The sequence below is a fragment of the Rattus rattus genome, chromosome 7, assembly GCF_011064425.1.
Source record: "Rattus rattus isolate New Zealand chromosome 7, Rrattus_CSIRO_v1, whole genome shotgun sequence".
Lineage (NCBI taxonomy): Eukaryota > Metazoa > Chordata > Mammalia > Rodentia > Muridae > Rattus > Rattus rattus.
The window spans coordinates 70,870,248-70,890,577 of NC_046160.1; the positions used below are offsets into that span (position 1 = coordinate 70,870,248).

General features: G+C 40.9%; 1 protein-coding gene across 1 annotated transcript in view; it reads left to right on the forward strand.

Annotated features, from left to right (window-relative positions):
- Mipol1 (mirror-image polydactyly 1) overlaps positions 1–20,330 on the forward strand; it is a 292,380-nt gene that overhangs the window by 267,345 nt on the left and 4,705 nt on the right. The window lies entirely within an intron of this gene.

Genomic DNA, 20,330 nt, shown 5'->3' on the forward strand with positions numbered 1-20,330 from the left:
GACCCTTTTACATTTTTCTTTGAACTGTGAATGAATTTGTCATTGATTTGTTGGAACTCTTTATTAGTAAATAATTCCATTATAGACCTGTAAGCATTTTCCTTGTTTCTAAATGTTTTTTAATTGTGTGTATGTGGTGTGGGAAGAGTATGTGCGCATGAGTGCAGGTGCCCACCGAAGCCAAAGAGGACCTCCTGGAGCCAGAGTCATGGTCGCCCGTGAGCCAGCCTACCTAGTTGCAGGGAGCTGAACTGGGGTCCTCTACAAGAACAGTTGCACTTTCTAGCTGCTGGCCAATATTTTCCCCCACCCCTTCCATGGGTTTTAGTGATGGTGGTGGTGGTGGAAGAGGAGGAAGATGGGGGTGGTATGTGTTTAACAGAGCTGCTTTTCTGTTGGTTTCAGAAGTATTTGTGAAATTGTAGTAATTTATAATAACTGAGACTAAATGTCTTCTTTTAAGCTGCTCATCTAAGTTATTCTTATTAAATGTAAGGCATTGGGCCACTGTGTAAACAGAAGCTTCGTGTACTTCCTTCTTTGCCAAATCACTTTTATTAATTAGAGGTCAATAGATAATTGTTCTCATACTTTAATGCCAGTTCAGATTGGTTGCTCTTAGCAAATAAGCTGTTTAGTCATCGTTCTTCAGCCATGAGGTGTCTCTTCCAAAGCAAATATCCTTAAAGGATAAAACAAACAGGATCAAGACACAGTGAAAGAGCTGCGCCCTGCGATGCCACATTTGGCTGGTTCCGTTTGTCAGATGAAAGGATGGCACCTGAGGCACAGCCTTGACTGGGAAGGCGACCGAGCCAAGTGCAAGGCATTCTTGCCTGTTGTAAACGCTCAGTCCAGAATGGTGTGGGGCCCTTGTTTGTTGTCTTAAAAATGACGGTCCGTTCTTCCACCTTAGCATGCCATGTGCTCCTCAATTTTCCTGGTGAATGCCTGGCAGTTAAAGTACAAAGCCCACACAGTGCCTTGGCTGATGTAAGTATTGTAACAGTCAGATGTGACTGTGGAGCTGCATTCTCTGTCAGTAAAGCAACATGGCAAACCTGTGGTGACGTCAGCGAGGAAAGGAAGAGCGAAATGAGAGGATGTGTTCTTCTCTTTTATTTGCCCCTCGTTGTCTATATTAGTAGTTGTAATTGTGTTTCTCTTGACTGAGAGAAATATTAAATACTTGGAAAGGTTGTTATAATTTTTGTGTTTAAGTGGCCTTTGTTAGGTAGTGGCTTTGGTAGGTAGGGCATTTCAAAACAAATGCCAGTTATACACATATATATATATAGCAGTAATACATATGTACATATATACACATACATGCATACAAGACCAGAAAGCCATGAACTAAGAAAAGGCAGTGTGTGTGCTCTACTAAGAGCTGCCCCGAAATCTTTGGACAGGGAGTGAATGCTTAGGAAGGAGTTAATAATTTGCTTCATGGAAAGTCATCTTTAATGCGTATGACCAGTTAATGTGGATGATTTAAATCTTTAGGTACATGAAAATAGCACTGTAAATATTACTCATTTGGAAGCACTTTGCTGAAAGGGGACACATGAATAACTCCATTTTTTTCAGAGCTTGTCATACTTTTCTTCCTATTTCATAATTGAATACTACCTTGAATACACTTGATAATGAAACTTAAAACATCACATTTTGGAAAGCTGTCTTATTTTAGTGAAAATCATGGGACAGTGTAGGAGGGTCAATAAATTCGGGGTTGACTTTCAAGTCTATTATGTGATTACTAAGCATAAATACAGTTTATCAAAAATCATATCCTGGGACTGGGAAGATGGCCCATTCAGTAAAGTTCTGGCAGCACAAGCATCTGAACTTGAGTTTTGATCCCCACCACCCACATAAATAGCTGATGTGGTGGCTATTTGAAACACTAGATCTTAAGGAAGGACAGATCCCAGAGGCTTGCTGGCTAGCAAGCCTAGCTTCAACAGTAAGTTCTAGGTTCAGTGAGAGACCCTGTAGACTAAATAGAAGGGCTAGAGAGATGGTGCCATAGTTAATAACACTTGTTACTCTTGCTAAGAACCTAGGTTCAGTTCCCAGCTCACAACCATCTGTAATTCCAGTTTCAGAGAACCCCAGGCCCTCTTCTGGCCTCTGTGGGTATTGAGTACTCAGTGGTGTACATACATACACATACATACATACACACACACACAAACACACGCACATACATACATATATACAAGCAAACACCCATACACATGAAATCTAAAAAAAAATTTTAAATAAAAATAAGATAATTGAGGAAGATAGCCAGTGTCAACTTTTGACCTCCACAAGTGCATTCATATGTGAGAATACCTGTGTGTGCATACAATGTACACAAATCATGCCATGTATTGTTAATGTACTAAATGTAGTGAAGTATACTAAAAGTGTGCCATACTTCTTCTGCTCTCGGTTTATAGAATCAATATTCCTAAGCAAAAACATTCTTAGGAGGATTTTTTCCTACACACTGCTACATTTAGTACACACTACTAAATCTCTGAAGAAAGCACTGGATTTTGCAAATGAAATGACTGACTTAAGTAGAGTCTGGTCGTGTATATACATATGGTACTGGTGCTGGATCTTCCACCTCATTCGTTTACTATCCTGTAGATACACTGGTGCTGTCTCCTTTTCCATTTTCAGTATAGATAACAGGGGAATAAAAGCTTCAATGAGAGCAAACTACCCTATAGAGTGGATAGGGTGTGAATTAGCAGAAAAGGAAGAGAGGATAATCCAGAAACAAGTCACATGAGTAAAGTTAGGTCCAAGTCTGAATATAATGAGAAAAGTTCAGAGGTCACCTGACAAAAGCAGGGGTTCCTGTAAATGACAAGGCTTGGCTGAGTTACCCAGAGTTTCAAAATATGCAAATGAACTCAATTTCATGTGATGGGGTAAGAGCCATTATTGAGTGATTTTTAAATGATTATAGATGATCGATCATAGAGATCAAGGGACATCAGCCAGCCTTTTTTATTGGAAGATTAGCTAAAACACATTGATGGTAGAAGTAAAAATACCAGCTAAAAAGTGGTTGTAGCAAAGCAGTATGAGAAAACAGATAGATGATGATCTGGCATGGACTGGAAGTAGTGAGAGCAAAAGAAAGAGATTGATATTAGAAGCACTACAGAGAAAATACGACTTAGTGACCAAAAAGATGTGCAGGGTAAAGAAATCAGGGTTTTAAGATTCTCTCCCTAAAGGATAGAAAAAACACCATGCCATTAATAGAATGTCTTTAGTTCAGTGCGAAGATCTAATTTCATTTTCTTTCTGTGTAACCCCAACTTATAAACTTATGAGAAAAAATATTAAGTTTGAGAACAGTACTGCCAGGTAGCAGATATAAAACTCATCAAAATTGGCTTCCAGAAACTGAACAGCCAAAGAAGGGAAAGGCTTCAACAGATTCTTCGCAGGGAATAATATAAATACCCATGAGAGTTTGTCTGGAATGATAGCAATTTAGATTATATAACCCCACTTCCCACATAATTAAACTCTCCATGGAGTGTAGTGCGACAAGTCAGAATGTCCAAAGTTATTCGGAATCATAAAGCTCGTGCTTTAGAGCCGCGTCAAGCCATTCAAAGACAGCCAGATGTCAAGGCTGCGGCTTGAGGTGTCATTCTTCTAAAGGCAATATGTAACTCCTCTGCTAGGCAAACAGCAGATCAGCTCCTGAGCTGATAGCATTCATATTGGGTAGATATGTCTGAACCAGGCTGGAGTGTGAATATTTAAAAGTTTAGAAATAGAAAGCTGATATCCTCATGTAGAAGAAAATTTACTAATTATTCTGTCGCAAAGGTAGAGGACGCAGATGGGCGGCTAGCAGAAATGCATAGCCACTGTTTATTGGTGCCGCCTGGGAGACTCACTCATGACACTCTTTCTTCACATAGGGAAACAAAACACGTACCTGAAGAGGCAGACATTCCATATTGGCTAAGACTGAACTAACCTGAAAGCAACAATAAATTACAACGTTCATGCATTCTACTTTATAAAGTATTATTTTTAAACTAAGGATTTCTATCTTGAGACACGTTTAAAGCACCCTCTTTGTACCCAGTTAAGAATGATTTCTTGTTAATCAGGCAGTGGTGGTGCAGGCCTTTAATGTCAGTACTCAGGAGGCAGAGGCAGGCTGATCTCTGATTCTCAGGCCAACCTGGTCTACAGAGGGACTTCCAGGACAGCCAGGACTACACAGAGAAACCCTGTCTCAAACAAACAAAGAATTACTTTTGTTAGAATAAAAGAGTATTTTTGCCAGGCGTGGTGGTGCATGGCTTTAATCCCAGCAATGGGGAGGCAGACACTGGTGGATCTCTGTAAATTCAAGGCCAACCTAAAGAGTTAGATCCTGTCTCAAATGTAATCATCATCATCATCATCATCATCATCATCATCATCACAATAGTTTAAAATGCCTTTATAAAGTGTCCTTCCTCAGGGTAAGAATGTATTATGTTCATGTGGAGGGCCTGAGTTTGGGCTCTACCATCCACATCAGGGAGCTCACCACTGCCTCTAAGTCCAGGTCTGGAGAATCCTGTAACTATATATGGCTTTATTTATTTTTATTGCCAATATAAAGGAAGTTTCTAGAATATAAAGAACCGTATATTGTTATTAGTACCTGTACTCTAAGTTTCAAAGAAGTCAAAAGGAAAAGACCATGTCTCTGATTCATTTCCCACTGCTGAACGTATTAGTATATTTCACAGTTCAGATTCTCATCTCTTGCAAAGTTTATTTCTTTGCTTGAAAGAGTTAATATGTCCTGATGCCACTAACTTCCGAAGAATAATCCAGGTACTGAGAGTAAAGCTCATTAATCCTCAATACTAACACTTTAATGCATAAAAGAAGGATGTATGTGATTTAATTTCAAGTCACCTATGGTGCTCAAAAAGTATTAGCAGTGAAGTGAATGGATATTAAAGAATGGAAATTACATTTACAAGTAGCATATAAAAATCAGAAATTGGCAGGGGAGGGTGAACTTAGAAAACTCTGAAATGTTAGTCTTTCCGCCCCGCCACAACTCTTCCTCCATAAGAAAGACACTTGCAAGAAAGACACGTGCGTGCGCGCGCGCGCGCGCACACACACACACACACACACACACACACACACACACACACACACCTGCATATGTCTTTTTAAAAGAATTAAATGTTTTCTATATGCTGTTAGTTGTGTCTTACAAAGATGTTCATGTGGGTTATCCCAGAAGCTGGATGTCAGGGGCAAAACAGAAAAGCTAGAAAACGGAAAGAGAAAAGGGGAACAAACCGCACCCCTTTTGAAAAGTACCACTAGTATAACTTTGTTTCGTTTCTTAGAAATATTAAAAAAATAATGAAATAGTTAAAAGATTACCAATTTGCTTTTCATGCTGTCTGTATGCCTGGTATGTTTTACTCCAATCTCTCTCTCAAAAGAACGCTTCCTTCTCCTTCTCCTTCTCTTCCTCCTCCTCTTTCTTCTCTCTCTTTATTTCTGAATAAGTCTGAAATTAAACAGAGGAATTAGTTTTTAACATTTGTACATCACTGTTACAATATAAGCTAAATTCGGGGTTGGGGATTTAGCTCAGAGGTAAGGCCCTGGGTTCGGTCCCCAGCTCCAAAAAAAAGAAAAAAGAAAAAAAAAAAACAATATAAGCTAAATTCTTCCTGTTACAAAAAGGCCCACCTTGGCTTAGCTCTTGGGGTAAAGCTTCCTCTAACTCCTTCTTCCCAACCTGTATTCTTCTGAATGACAGTTCCATCGCCTGATGTCATTCTTCAAAGGCTCCAAGAACTTAGAATATTTACTATGTCTTCTCATTAAGTAGTGGTTTTGTCGTTTGTTGTTGTTTGTCCCTCAGACAGAACCAAACTACAGAGACAAGACTGTCCTTGAACTTGAAATCCTCCTGCCTCGGCCTTCTAACTACTAAGATTATAAGCAGGATATGCTAACATACCTACCAAATGCTTTGCTTTCTTTTACTTTAAATCCCATCTAAGGGCTGATTATCAAAATTATAAGCCATGACATGAGAATTTAAGTATGCAGTGAACGGAATACATGCACCAGGGGTTCGTCCCTAATGGTGGGTTTTCATGGGACTCTTAAGTATGGGTCAGATATCCTCTGATAGACAAAAGAAAAGAGCCTAATAAGTTTCCTTGATCTTTACTAGTTACATTGTCTCAGCCACATTCTGATGTGGAAGCTTAAGCAAAATAACTCAATGATCTATTAAGAACTTTCCTAGTGGTAACATCCACTACACTACTACTTCATAGACTAACTGGATTCTAGTAAGCAACTTAGGCCCCGCAGTTACAAATATCATTCCTGGGCAAATCACAAAGATCTAAAGTTTGAAATTCAGTTATTCTAGAGATACTAGATAAGCAAGTAGAGCTTCAGTCAGTCCCTAGCTTCCTTTGTTATGTGTCTAACATATGGTTATTGTTCATCGAAATATATAACTTATATTATGATTTATTACTGAGATCTATTTTTTAAGAATTATCTATTTATTTTACGTATATGAGTACACTGTGGCTGTCTTCAGACACACCAGAAAAAGGCATCAGATCCCATTACAGATGGTTGTGAGGTACCATGTGGTTGCTGGGAATTGAACTCAGGACCTCCGGAAGAGCAGTCAGTGCTCTTAACTGGTGAACCATCTCTACAGTCCAAGGCCTGTTTTTTTAAGTTTAAATAAAAGTAGCACATGTTAGCCAGTTGTGGTGGATCTCTGTTAGTTGGAAGCCAACCTGGTCTACACAGCCAATTCCAGGCCAACCAGGACTGCATAGAGACCCTGTCTCAAACAACAGTTACTGTTCTTTTAAATAGGAAATGGACTTAGCTTTGGTGCCCTGCCTACTTTGGGTATTAGTGGTATTGAAGAATGCCATGTGTCTATTGTGGTGCTGTGAAATGTGTGATGCTCTTTCTTACCTTGTGGAGAGGAAGTAGGCACAGCCTGCATCCCTCACCAGAAGCTGTTTCAACTTGATAACCACCTGTGAATGAAAAATCAGTTCCCTCCAATGTGATCCAAGGGCAGGCCCCGTGCTGAGGTAGATGGCTAACATAAAATGAACTCCGTGGCCTTATTGGAGGGTTCGTTTGTTTGTTTGTTTGTTTGGGGCTTGTAACGCTCTGTCTGGACATTTCTACAGCACAGGTATCTTGCTTCTGAAATAGCTCTCTGGTTGTGTGTTGTTATGGCATTTCGACGTGTTCAAGTGTGTCTACCTTTCTTGTGCCTCATCTTTGGCTCTTCTTTTTCTGTTTGTTTTGTTCTGTCCTATTCTGGCTTGTCTGTTTGCCTCAACACAAACAAAGGGACCCGGTCCTTGCCTCCTCCATCTCCCCCAACCTCCAACCTCCTGAACTAATAAGACTTTATAGACTCGATTTCTTTAAACACACATGGATTCTGGGTTGAGTCATTTTCCTCCCCAGACACCTCGGTCTCCTTATACTCAGGGCTGTCTAAGCCTACTCGATGGACAAGTCATAGTCTGAATTATTCCCATCATTCCCTCTTCCCACCTCCACTCCCAATTGAAGAGCTGATAGGGAAATAAAAGTCACGCAAATATAGTGGCCAATGTCTTCTACAAAACTGCAGTCTCTAACCGGATAGACAGGTCACGGGCCCCACCTGAAGATCCTGTCACATGTCCCTGATCATCTCCTGTCCTTTCCCAGATGTTCCCCTCTGTGCTTCACCTGAGACCTGTGTCTCCTACTCCATGGGGAAAACTGACTCAAACTGCCATGGTTTCTGACAATGTTTTTCCTTCACACCTACAAAATTGTCCACAGCTGTATCTGCAGCTCTTTCCTGTTAGTCCCCAGGGACAACTGTCTAGTCATTTTTCCAGAGATTATCCTACAAATCCTGCCATGACACCACTGAGTCGCCCTGCTATGACGCCCTGCCTTAGACAGTATCATCTTTCTCCCTGACACTTTAAATCTCTTCATGTTCTCCTTTCCTATGACCCACGGGTGTATTCATGTCTTCCAGTTACAGCATTCTCCAGGGCTACAATCTTGGCTTTCCAGTTTTCATATTCTGGTCATGCTTCCTCTTAACTGGACAACCATTAAAAACAATACCGAAACGGTTGACATTTTCTCTGTTAAATAAATAGGCATTTGATTTCAACCCTGTTTGTGTTGTCTGTTTGTGTGTTCTTGTTTGTTTGTTTTGTTGTTTTGAGGCAGGGTCTCACTTTATGGCCTTGGCTGGCCTGGAACTTGCTTATGCAGACTAAGGTGGCCTTGAACTCACCAAGATTCCCTGCCTCTGTCTTCCAAGTGCTGAAATAAAAGGCATGTACCACCATGCTGGACTACTTCAGCTTCCTTTAAGCAACCTCTGTGCCCTGTTAATCACTCCCTTCTTGAAGCATTATTCTAGGACAGCAAGTCATCTGTTACATCTCAGACTGCTTTCTCAAACTCTTCTCAAAATTTTATACTACGCTGACTTCGTTTTGGTTTATCCCCTCCCCACCCTTCTACTCTTTTTTCTTATTTCTTCCTCTAATTCAGGGATTCTCAACCTTCTAATTCTGTGACCCTTTAATACAGTTTCTCATGTGATGACTCCAACAATAAAATTGTTTTCATTCCTTCTTCATACCTGTAATTTTCCTACCGTCATGAATCATAATGTAAATATCTGATATGCAGGAGATCTGATGTGTGACACTAATGGGCTCATGACCCACAGATTGAGAACCACTGCTCTAGATTTTTTTCGTTGTTCCTGTGGCTTTGGTAGCAACTAGAATGCAACTACCCTGACTTGCCTGGTTACTCTCATGCCATCCTGTCTCCCACCTTGTAGTTCATCATCCCAAGAAACCATAGCTCTGGTTGTACTTGTTACACATGAAGTTCTTCTTAACTTTTTCTGTATATTATTTATATAAATAATGTATTATTTCCTTCGTGTATTATTTCTCCTGCCTAGAATTATATAAATATTATTTCCTCTGCCTGGAATGCTCATCAGTGCTAGGTAGTATATTTCAACTTGACATAGGCTAGAATTGTCTGACAAAAGGGAACCTCAATTGAGAAAATGAGAAAACTCCTCCATAAGATCCAACTATGTAAGGCATTTTTTAAAGTTAATTTTATTTAAGTATTCACTTTATATCCCACTCACTGCATCCCTCCCAGTCACCCCCTCCCACAATCCTTCTACCATCCTCCTCCCCTTCTCCTCTGAGAGGGCGGGGCCTCCCTGGGCACCCCAATACCCTGGCAAGTCAAGTCTAGCTAGGCACTTCCTCTCCCACTGAGGTGAGACATGGCAGCAGCTAGAAGAACATGTCCCACACACAGGCCACAGCTTTTGGGATAGCCCCACTCCAGTTGTTCAGGACCCACATGAAGAACAAGCTGCATCTGCTACATATGTACGGGGAGGCCTAGGTCCCATCTGTGTCTGTTCTTTGGTTGGTGATTCAGACAGAGCCTCAAGGGTTCAGGTTAGTTGACTCTATTGGTCTTCCTGTAGAGTTCCTATCCCCTTCTGGGCCCACAAGCCTTCCTCCTATTCTTCCATGAGTCCCCAAACTCCATCCACTGTTTGGTTGTGGGTGTCTGCATCTGTCTGAGTCAGCAGCTAGGTGGAGCCTCTCAAAGGACAGCTATGCTAGACTCCTATCTGCTGGCATTAACATAGAATCATTAATAGTGTTAGGGAGTGGTGTTTGCATACAAGATGGGTCTCAAATTGGGCTGGTTATTGGTGGACCATTTCCTCAGTCTCTGCTCCATCCCTTGTGCCTGCATTTTTTTATAAACAGGATAAATTTGGGGTGGAAAGTTCTGTTGGTGGGTTGGTGTCTCTTTTGCTCTACCGCGGTTCCTGCCTGGATATAGGAGTGGCCTCTTCAGGTTACATATCCCCAATGTAGTAAGTACAGCTAAGGCCACCCTCATTGATTCTTAGGTGCCTCCCTTGTCCCAGGCCATGTCCTGGAGATACCTCCCCCCACCTTCCCACCCCTGTCAGTTACAGATTCACATTCATTTTCATGGCCATCTAGCCATCTCTCTTGTCCTTCCTCACACCTGATCCTGAATCCCCTATTTCCCCTCCCCTCTAGTTCCTTCCCTCCATCTGCCTCTTACGATTATTTTATTCCCCTTCTAAGTAAGATTCAGTCTTCCTCGCTTGGGCCTTCTTTCTTGTTTAACTTCTTTGGGTCTGTGGAGTGTAGCATAGTACCTGTATTTTAGAGTTAATATCCACTTATAAGTGACTACATCCATGCATATCCTTTTGGGACTGGGTTACTTCACTCGACACATTTCATCCATTTGCCTGAAGAATTCACGATGTCTTCGGTTTTAATAGCTGAAAAGTATTCCATTGTATAGATGTACCACATTTTCTTTATCCATTCTTCAGTTGAGGGACATATAGGTTGTTTCCAGTTTCTGGCTATTATGAATAAAGCTGCTATGGACACAGTTGAGCAAGTTTCTTTGTAAGATGTTGGAGCATCTTTTGAGTATATGCCCAGGAGCTGGGTCTCGAGGTAGAACTATTCCTAGTTTTCTAGAGAAACTCAACATTGATTTCCCAAGTGGTTGTACAAGTTTACACTCCTACCAACAATGGAGGAGTTCTACATCCTCAACAGCAGATACCATCACTATCTCTTGATGTTTTGATCTTAGCCATTCTGATGGGTATGAGATGGTACTTCATAGTTGTTTTGATTTGCATTTCTTTCATGACTAAGGTCTTTTTTTTTAATGAAATTTTTTACTTTTATTCTTCTTGTATCTTTTATGTATTTACATTTTATCCCCTTACTCCCCGCTCCCATACTCCCTCCCCCGTCACCTGCTTCTATGAGGAAACTTCTAATCCCATCCATCCAGTCAAACCTCAAAGCCCTGGCATTCCCCTACATTGGGAAAATAAACTTTCACAGGACCAAGGGCTTTTGCTTCAATTGATGCAATTGATGTAACTGGAGTCATGGGTCCCTTCATGTGTAATCATTGGTTGGTAGTTTAGTCCCTGGGAGCTCTGGTGAGGTCTGGTTGGTTGATAATATTCTTCCTATGTGGTTGAAATCTCCTTCAGCTCCTTGAGTCCTTTCTCTAACTCCTCCATTGGAGTCCCTGTGCTCAGTCCTATGGTTAGCCGCAAGCATCCTCTTCTGTATCAATAGGGCTCTAGCAGAGCCTCTAGGGAGACACCTAATATCTGGCTCCTGTCAGCAAGCACTTCTTGGCATCAGCAATAGTGTCTGGGTCCTGTGGCTCCATATGGGATGGATCCCCACGTGGGGCAGTCTCTGGATGACCTTTTCTTCAGTTCCTGCTTTACTCTTCTCCCTGTATTTCCTACCATGAGTATTTTGTTCTCCCTTCTAAGAAGGAATGAAGCACTCATATTTCAATCTTCCTTCTCCTTGAGCTTCATATGATTTGTGAATTTTTTATAGGTGTTCCAAGCTTTTAGGCTAATATGCACTTATCAGAGAGTGCATACCATATATGTTCTTTTGTAACCTCACTCAGGATGTTATTTTCTAGTTCCATCTATTTGTCTAAGAATTTAATGTAGTCATTATTTTTTCTTTTTTTTTTTTTTGGTTCTTTTTTTCGGAGCTGGGGATCAAACCCAGGGCCTTGCGCTTCCTAGGCAAGCGCTCTACCACTGAGCTAAATCCCCAACCAGTCATTATTTTTAATAGCTGAGTAGTACTCCATTGTGTAAATGTACCACATTTTTTTTTGTGTGTTCACTTCTCTGTTGAAGGGCATCTGGGTTCTTTCCAGCTTCTGGCTATTATAAATAAGGCTGCTATGAACATAGTGGAGCACGTGTCCTTGTTATATGCTGGAGCGTCTTTTAGGTGTATGTCCAGGTTATAGTTGGTATGGCTGGGTCCTCAGGGAACACTATGTCCAATTTTTTGAGCAACTGCCAGACTAACTTCCAGCCTGCTTGTACTGGCTTGCAATTCCACCAACAATGGAGGAGTGTTCCTATTTCTCCACATCCTCACCAGCATGTACTGTCACCTGAGTTTTTATCCTAGCCATTCGGACTAATGTGAGGTGGTATCTCAGGGGGTTTTTTTTTGTTTGTTTGTTTGTTTGTTTTATTAACTTGAGTATTTCTTATTTACATTTTGAGTGTTATTCCCTTTCCGGTTTCGGCAATCATCCCTAACCCCTCCCCCTCCTTCTTTATGGGTGTTCCTTCCCCATCCTCCCCCCATTGCCCCCCTCCCCCCAACAATCACGTTCACTGGGGGTTCAGTCTTAGCAGGACCAAGGGCTTCCCCTTCCACTGGTGCTCTTACTAGGATATTCACTGCTACCTATGAGGTTGGAGCCCAGGGTCAGTCCATGTATAGTCTTTAGGTAGTGGCTTAGTCCTGGAAGCTCTGGTTGCTTGGCAATGACTAAGGTCTTTGAACATTTGTTTAGATGCTCCTCCGCCATTTGATATTCCTTTCATGAGAATTCTCTGCTTAGCTCTGTACCCCGTTTTTAAATTGGGTTATTTGGGTTGTTGGTGCCTAATTTCTTGAGTTCTTTGTAAATTTTGGATATTAGTCCTCTGTCAGATGTAGGGTTGGTGAAGATCCTTTCCTAGTCTGTAGGCTGGTAAAACACCTTCTTAATTGGTGATTGATGGGGAGGGCCCAGAACATTGTGGGTGGTGCCATGCCTGGGCTGGTTGGTCCTAGATTCTGTAAGAAAGCAGGCTGAGCAAGCCATGGAAAGTAAGCCAATAAACCAACATCTGTCTGTGGCCTCTACATCAGCTCCTGCCTCCATGTTCCTGTTCTGACTTCTCTTCATGATGAACAGTGATGGGGAAATATAAACTAAATAAACCTTTTCCTCCCCAAGTTGCTTTTGGTCACAGTGTTTCATCATAGCAACAGTAACCATGGCTAACACATGATCCTTACCCATTTCCCACTACCATCTTTTTTGAGGTGATTTTATTCCTTTTTTAGACTACTTCAAGCATCACATGGTAACCTTTGCAAGTCTTTCCTCTGCTTCCATACCAAACTAGACGCAACTTAATGGCTGTGCTTAATCTTTCATTGTAACATTTGCTAATAATCTGTTGATGAGGTGATCTTTCTCACTTTGCTCCTAATTACTCATGAAATATTTGTTGACTAAACAGAAATCAGCCATTATCATAAATTCTGGTATCCAAGCATTTACTTAACATCCCCACATACACATCTCACCAAGCCCTAAGGTTTACAAGTGTCAAACAAAACTAATCCTCATAGGCAGAGCTTCTAACCGAAATCTGCTGCTTTCCCCTCTATGCCTCAGAATATTACTGTTTACCTAGTCACCAATACCATGGGAATTGACCTTCTGGCCTCTCCTACTTTAATAGCTTCTACAGCAAAAGTCACTAAGTACTTCTGAGCCTTTGTTCTACATGCCTTTCCAATCCTCCCCTTCTTCCTATCTGCACTGCTGCAACTCTGATTCATGCCTCCAAGTATACGATTGTTCAAACTTGTTGTTTATTTATTGCATATACATTTGCGCTGGCTTGTCTGTATGTGCACCACTTTCATGCACATGCCCACAGAGGCCAGAAGAAGGAGCACATCAAATCCTCTGGAATTGGAGGTACTTGTGGTTGTAAGCCATTTGATGGGGATGCTGAGAGCTGAACCTGGGTCCGCTGCAACTGCAAGTGTTCCTAACCACTGAGACATCTCTACAACCCCTGGCCTTACAGAATGAGTTCAAAGCCAACCTGAGCAGTTAGTCAGACTCTGTCTCCAAATAAAAAGTAAAACTATCCGGGGCTGTATTGAAGTTGTAGATCACTTGCCTTGCTTTCTCAAGGCCCTGGACTCTATCCCTACTACTGACGGGAAAAGGTGGCTCCTATGCAAACTATTCACTTGGCTTCTAACTTTGAGGAATTAGTTCTGTCATTCTTCTCTGTCCCATTTCACTAGATTATCCAGTTTATAAGAATAATTCTGACTCATAACAATTCAGACAGAAAGCAGAGTGGTCTTGGTACTTTTTTCAAGCAATACAATCAATATGTTAGAAGGATTAGAAACTGTGGTTGTTAGGCCACCATTATATCTCAACTCCACAACCCACTAGCTGCGGGGCACTGATCAAATTCCCCCAGTAGCCTTTGTTTCTGTCGTCCGATTATAATAGAGTTATGGAGAATATTAAATATATGAAAAGATGGCCTCTCAAGACGTCATGACACATAGGCACTGCTCATTTATTATTTCTTATACAGAGAACATGTCACGGGATCCATTCATAGTAAAACATGGGAGCAAAACATAAACTTGGTAAATAACATAGATTATATTTTTGTGGAAAAGTTAATTTCATTATACTGCATGTATAATTATATAATTACAAATATATTATTACAGGAACCTAGCATAACTCTTCTGAGAGACTTCATTCAGCAGCTCATGGAAACAGATGCAGAGACCCAGAGCCAAACAGTAGGCAGAGCTCAGGGAGTCTTGTGGAAGAGTGGGAGATGGGAAGGAATGAGGGAGCCCGAGCAATCAAGGACACCACAAGAAAACCTAGAGTCAGCCAAAGCAATCAGACAGTGAAAGTAGGTAAAAGGGATACAAATTGGAAGGAAAGAAGTCAAAATATCACTATTTGCAGATGATATGATAGTATACTTAAGTGACCCTAAAAGTTCCACCAGAGAACTACTAAGCCTGATAAACAACTTCAGCAAAGTGGCTGGGTATAAAATTAACTCCAACAAATCAGTAGCCTTCATCTACACAAAAGAGAAACAAGCCGAGAACGAAATTAGGGAAACGACACCCTTCACAATAGTCACAAATAATATAAAGAATCTTGGTGTGACTTTAACCAACAAGGGAAAAAATCAGTATGACAAGAACTTCAAGTCTCCGAAGAAAGAAATTGAAGATTTCAGAAGATGGAAAGACCTCCCATTCTCATGGATTGGCAAGATTAATACAGTAAAAATGGCCATTTTGCCAAAAGCAATCTACATTCAATGTAATCCCCATCAAAATTCCTACTCAATTCTTTATAAAGATAGAAAGAGCAATTTGCAAATTCATTTGGAATAACAAAAGATACAGGATATCAAAAACTATACACAGCAATAAAAGAACTTCTGGGGGAATCACCATTCCTCACCTCAAGCAGTATTACAGAGCAATAGTCATAAAAACTGTATGGTATTGGTACAGAGACAGCCAGATCAATGGAATAGAATTGAAGACCCAGAAATGAACCCACATGGTCACTTGATTTTTGACAAAGGAGCCAAAGCCACCCAATGGAAAAAGAGCATTTTCAGCAAATGGTGCTGGTTCAACTGGAGGTCAGCATGTAGAAGAATGCAGATCGATCCATTCTTATCGCCCTTTACAAAACTTAAGTCCAAGTGGATCAAGGGCCTTCACATCAAACCAGATACATTCAAACTATTAGAAAAAATGTGGGGAAGAGTCTCGAACAAATGGGCACTGGGAAAAATTTCCTGAACAAAACACCAATGACTTAATCTCTAAGATCAAGAATTGACAAATGGGACCTCATTAAATTGCAAAGCTTCTGTAAGGCCAAGGACACTGTCATTAGGACAAAACAGTAACCAACAGATTGGGAAAAGATCTTTGCTAATCCTACATCTGATAGAGGGCTAATATCCAAAATATACAAAGAACTCAAGAAGTTAGACTCCAGAGAGCCAAATAACCCTGTTAAAAATGGGGTACAGAGCTAAACAAAACATTCTCAGCTGAGGATTATCGATGGCCAAAAAGCATCTAAAGAAGTGTTCAACATCTTTAGTCATAAGGGAAATGCAAATCAAAACAACCCTGAGATTCCACCTCACACCAGTGAGAATTGCTAAGATCAAAAACTCAGGTGACAGCAGATGCTGGAGAGGATGTGGAGAAAGAGGAACAGTCCTCCATTGTTGGTGGGATTGCAAACTGGTACAACCATTCTGGAATTCAGTCTGGAGGTTCCTCAGAAAATTGGACATTGCACTACCTGAGGCCCCAACTATACCTCTCTTGGGCATATACCCAAGAGATGTTCCAGTGTACAACAAAGACACATGCTCCACTATGTTCATAGCAGCTTATTTATAATAGAAAGAACCCAGATGCCCTTCAACAGAGGAATGGATTCAAAAAAATGTGGTAATCTACACAATGGAGACTACTCAGCTATCAAAAAACAATGACTTCATGACATTCATAGGCAAATGGATTGAACTAGAAAATATCCTGAGTGAGGTAACCCATCACAGAAAAACACACATGGTATGCATTTATTGATAAGTGGATATTAGCCCAAAATCTCGAATTACTCAAGATGCAATCCACAGACCACAGGAAGCTCAAGAAGAAGGATGACCAAAATGCGGGTGCATCCACTCCTTCTTAAAAGGGGGAACAAAAATATCCATAGGAGGAGATATGGAGGCAAAGTTTAGAGCAGAGACTGAAGGAACGGCCATTCAGAGCCTGCCCCACATGTGGCCCATATACATACAGCCACCAAAACTAGATAAGATTGATGAAGCTAAAAAGTGCATGCTGAAAGGGACCGGATTTAGTTCTTTCCTGAGAGATACAACCAGAGCATGTCAAATACAGAGGTGAATGCTAGCAGCAAACCACTGAACTGAGAACGGGACCCCCTTTGGGGGAATTAGAGGAAGGATTGAAAGAGCTGAAGGGGCTTGCAACCCCATAAGAACAACAGTGCCAACCAACCAGAGCTTCCAGGGACTAAACCACTACCCAAAGTTTATACATGGACTGACCCAGGGCTCCAACCGCATATGTAGCAGAGAATAGCCTTTTTGGGGCACCAGTGGAAGGGGAAGCCCTTGGTCCTGCCAAGATTGGACCCCCAGTGCAGGGGAATGTCAGGGGGGATAATAAGGGGGATAGATGAGGGGGAAAACCATTATGGTGGAGGGGGAGGGGATAGGGGGCTTATAGACAGGAAACCGGAAAAGGGAATAGCATTTGAAATATAAATAAATAAATATATCCAATTAAAAAAGGAGAGAGAAAGAAAGGGGATAAAAGAAGGTAGAGAGTTGAGTATGAACATTGGGCATTATTTACATATACGAAATTGAAAATAATAAAAATCTAAATATTTAAAAATGAAAGAAAACCTAGAGTCACCTAACCTGGACCCTTGGGGGCTCACAGAGACTGAACCACCAGCCAAAGGGTTTGCATGGGCTGGACCTAGGCCCACTACACATATGTAACAGAAGATACCCATGTGTAACAATTAGCACATCAACCACCTACTCAGCTTATCCATGTTGAATGATTTGACATGTGTTATTCTTCATGTGGGTTCCCTAACAATTGGAGCAGCAGCTGTCTCTGACTCTGTGGTGGGCCTTTGGGTCCATTTCTCATAGTTGGTCTGGCCTCAGTGAGAGAGGATGTGTCTAGTCCTGCTGTGACTTGATGAACCAGGGTGGGTGGGTACCCATGGCGGTCTTCAGAGAAGGGGAATGGGGTAGCAGGTGTAAGGGAGGGACTGGGAGGAGAGGATGGAAGGGGGCTACAACTAGACGTAAAGTGAATCAGCCAATGGAGAAAAAGAAAAGAAAAATAGGATTCCTACCAAAATAGTTGTAAATTTAACGTTTAAGTTGTATAGAAATTCCGTTAAAAATAATAGATTTTAACCATTTATTATTTTCTAGGTGAGTTAGCATGAATTTATTTTTTTGCAAAGCATTCACGCTAAAACAAGTTAAATGTGCCAGCAAACTCTTTTCCAATTTGACTTAGAATTAGGGGAGGGGTGTAATGACCCTACAAAGACAGATGATCCATTGCCATGTTATCTGAAATTCATAGGGTTCTGGCAACCAAACATTAATGGAAATATCTCTAAACGAAAAACAAGGAATGAAGACCTGGACTTGTCGCCACATGCCTCACAGCCCATAGGAGAGCTTACTTGTCAGTCCTTCAGTTACGTCATATTCCAACCTGAAAATTCATAGTCCTCACAGATATAGCCCTTTCCTCATCCATTAAATGCTCATGGATATATCACTGATTAATCCGAAACAGTTGGGTCTTATTTTAGAGAGCTGCATGGTTTGGTTTGGTTTTGTCTTTAACAACAGAATGGTAAAAACTAGCCTACAGGTGAATCCCGTAAGGTGTTCAGCATGTATGCCTACCTTCCTGTTGGCATGGCGACCAGTTGGCAGGCGACTTCCTCCTTACACAAACAAATAGGTGCTTCACTGTGTTTCAGAAGTCGCTGCTCTCTTACAGAGCGAAGCAATTGACATTTTTCTCATTTCTGAGATGAAATTTTCACAAACCATTCAACCTGGATAAGCTGAGAAGGTGGTTGATGTGCTAACTGTTGAAATAGGGTAGACATTCCAAAACATGATACTCAAGTATTTCCTCCTAACCCCTTACCTTAGCAGAGTGTCTGAACGTATAAAGAGGAAAGAAGAGTAGAATGAGTTTGTCTGTAAAGAGGAAGCCAAGAAGAAGTACAGCGTAGATGTGTGTGAGCAATTTGGTCCCCACTGAGTCTGGCTTTATAGTATTAGTACAGTAGGAGTGATAACAGTGCACAGTAGAACTTTTATTTTTTCTAAGAAATGATTTTAATAGTATTATGAATGATAAGAGTCAAGGACATATTTCATTAACAAAAAATAATATTTTATGTTAATAATGGATTAAAATAGTAACAATTTGCTAATATTTCTCATGGGAGTCATTTGTTATGAGTTAGTTCAGGGCCTCAGGTAGCAGGGGTCTACCATGCACAAGGAATTGATCTTAACGTAGCCCAACAAGAATTAATGTAAGTTATAACTAGATTTGAACAATAAACTTTTAATATTTTTAAATTCATACTAGAATTTGTATGCCCTCTCCCACAATTGAAATTAATATAATTTCACCTTAGCAGATTTATGCAGCCCCATCTTCCATAATCTTGACAGTTTATTGGGTAGATCTACTTCACTAAGCAATGCCCAACAAAAAATGCTAACCTGTGAGTGCAGTAAGTTTTTCCACGAATTTCTAATTTAGGTATTTGTAGCCCGAGACTGTTCTTAGTGATTCTGTATTACCCATATACATTTATACAACCAAAGAGCATAATTATAAACTTAAATAAGATTTACACCAGGCATCGTGTGCATGCCTTCAATCCCAGCACCTGGGAGGTAGGGGCAGACATAGCTCCATGAGTTTGAGGCCTGCCTGATCTACAAAGCAAGTTACAGGCCAGCCACGTCTATTCAGTGACACCCTGTCTTGAAATGTAAAAAAAAAAAAAATCCCTTTGAGACCATCGCCCCATTTCTTTTTTTTTTTTTTTTTTTTTTTTTATTAACTTGAGTATTTCTTATATACATTTCAGTGTTATTCCCTTTCCCGGTTTCGGGCAAACATCCCCTCCCCTCCCCTTCCTTATGGGTGTTCCCCTCCCAACCCTCCCCCCATTGCCGCCCTCCCCCACAGTCTAGTTCACTGCATCGCCCCATTTCTTAAAGGAAGGCTCCAAGGTTCTGAGTGTTTATTTCATGGTCCTCATCACTGATTGCAGAGCCTTGCTATGCACTGTCATCAATAAATACGCTCTGATTTCCAAACCTTTATGCAGTTGGCTTGTTCATCCCTGCTGTGCTCTCAAATAGCTTCTAGAATCTTGCTCTGTGCTTCGTTTATTTGTGAAGGACCAAATGCAGCAAACTGGAGCAGAAAAGCCTGTTGCTTGCTAATCTTTGTGGAGGGACCACAAGACTGTTGATGTTCATTTATAAAGATTTTTCTATGCATGACCTCAAGAGAGAGGTTTGGTTGAGTTTTTGTGCTTCTAGTAAAGTAAAGAAAAGAAAAAGGTGGAACAACTGTTCTGACTCCACCTCTGTTGTTAAGCAGAGCCAGCTGGTCAACATAAACATGCCTTGTCTCCATACAGTCGTCAAAGAGCACTGCAGAATGCACTCTAGACTTTAGGTGGTTATCAGCTTAATCAACTAAAAAGTCACTTTTCTATGACCACAAAGCATGTCTATAGGTAACCCCTAGCTTGTACTACTCTGAAGAGGAATTTTTAAAAAGTATAGCACTGGAAGTCTGGTTGTATCAATGTCAAATCATGTGTGTGCTTTACGCTACTAGAACATTAAATTTTTCATCTTT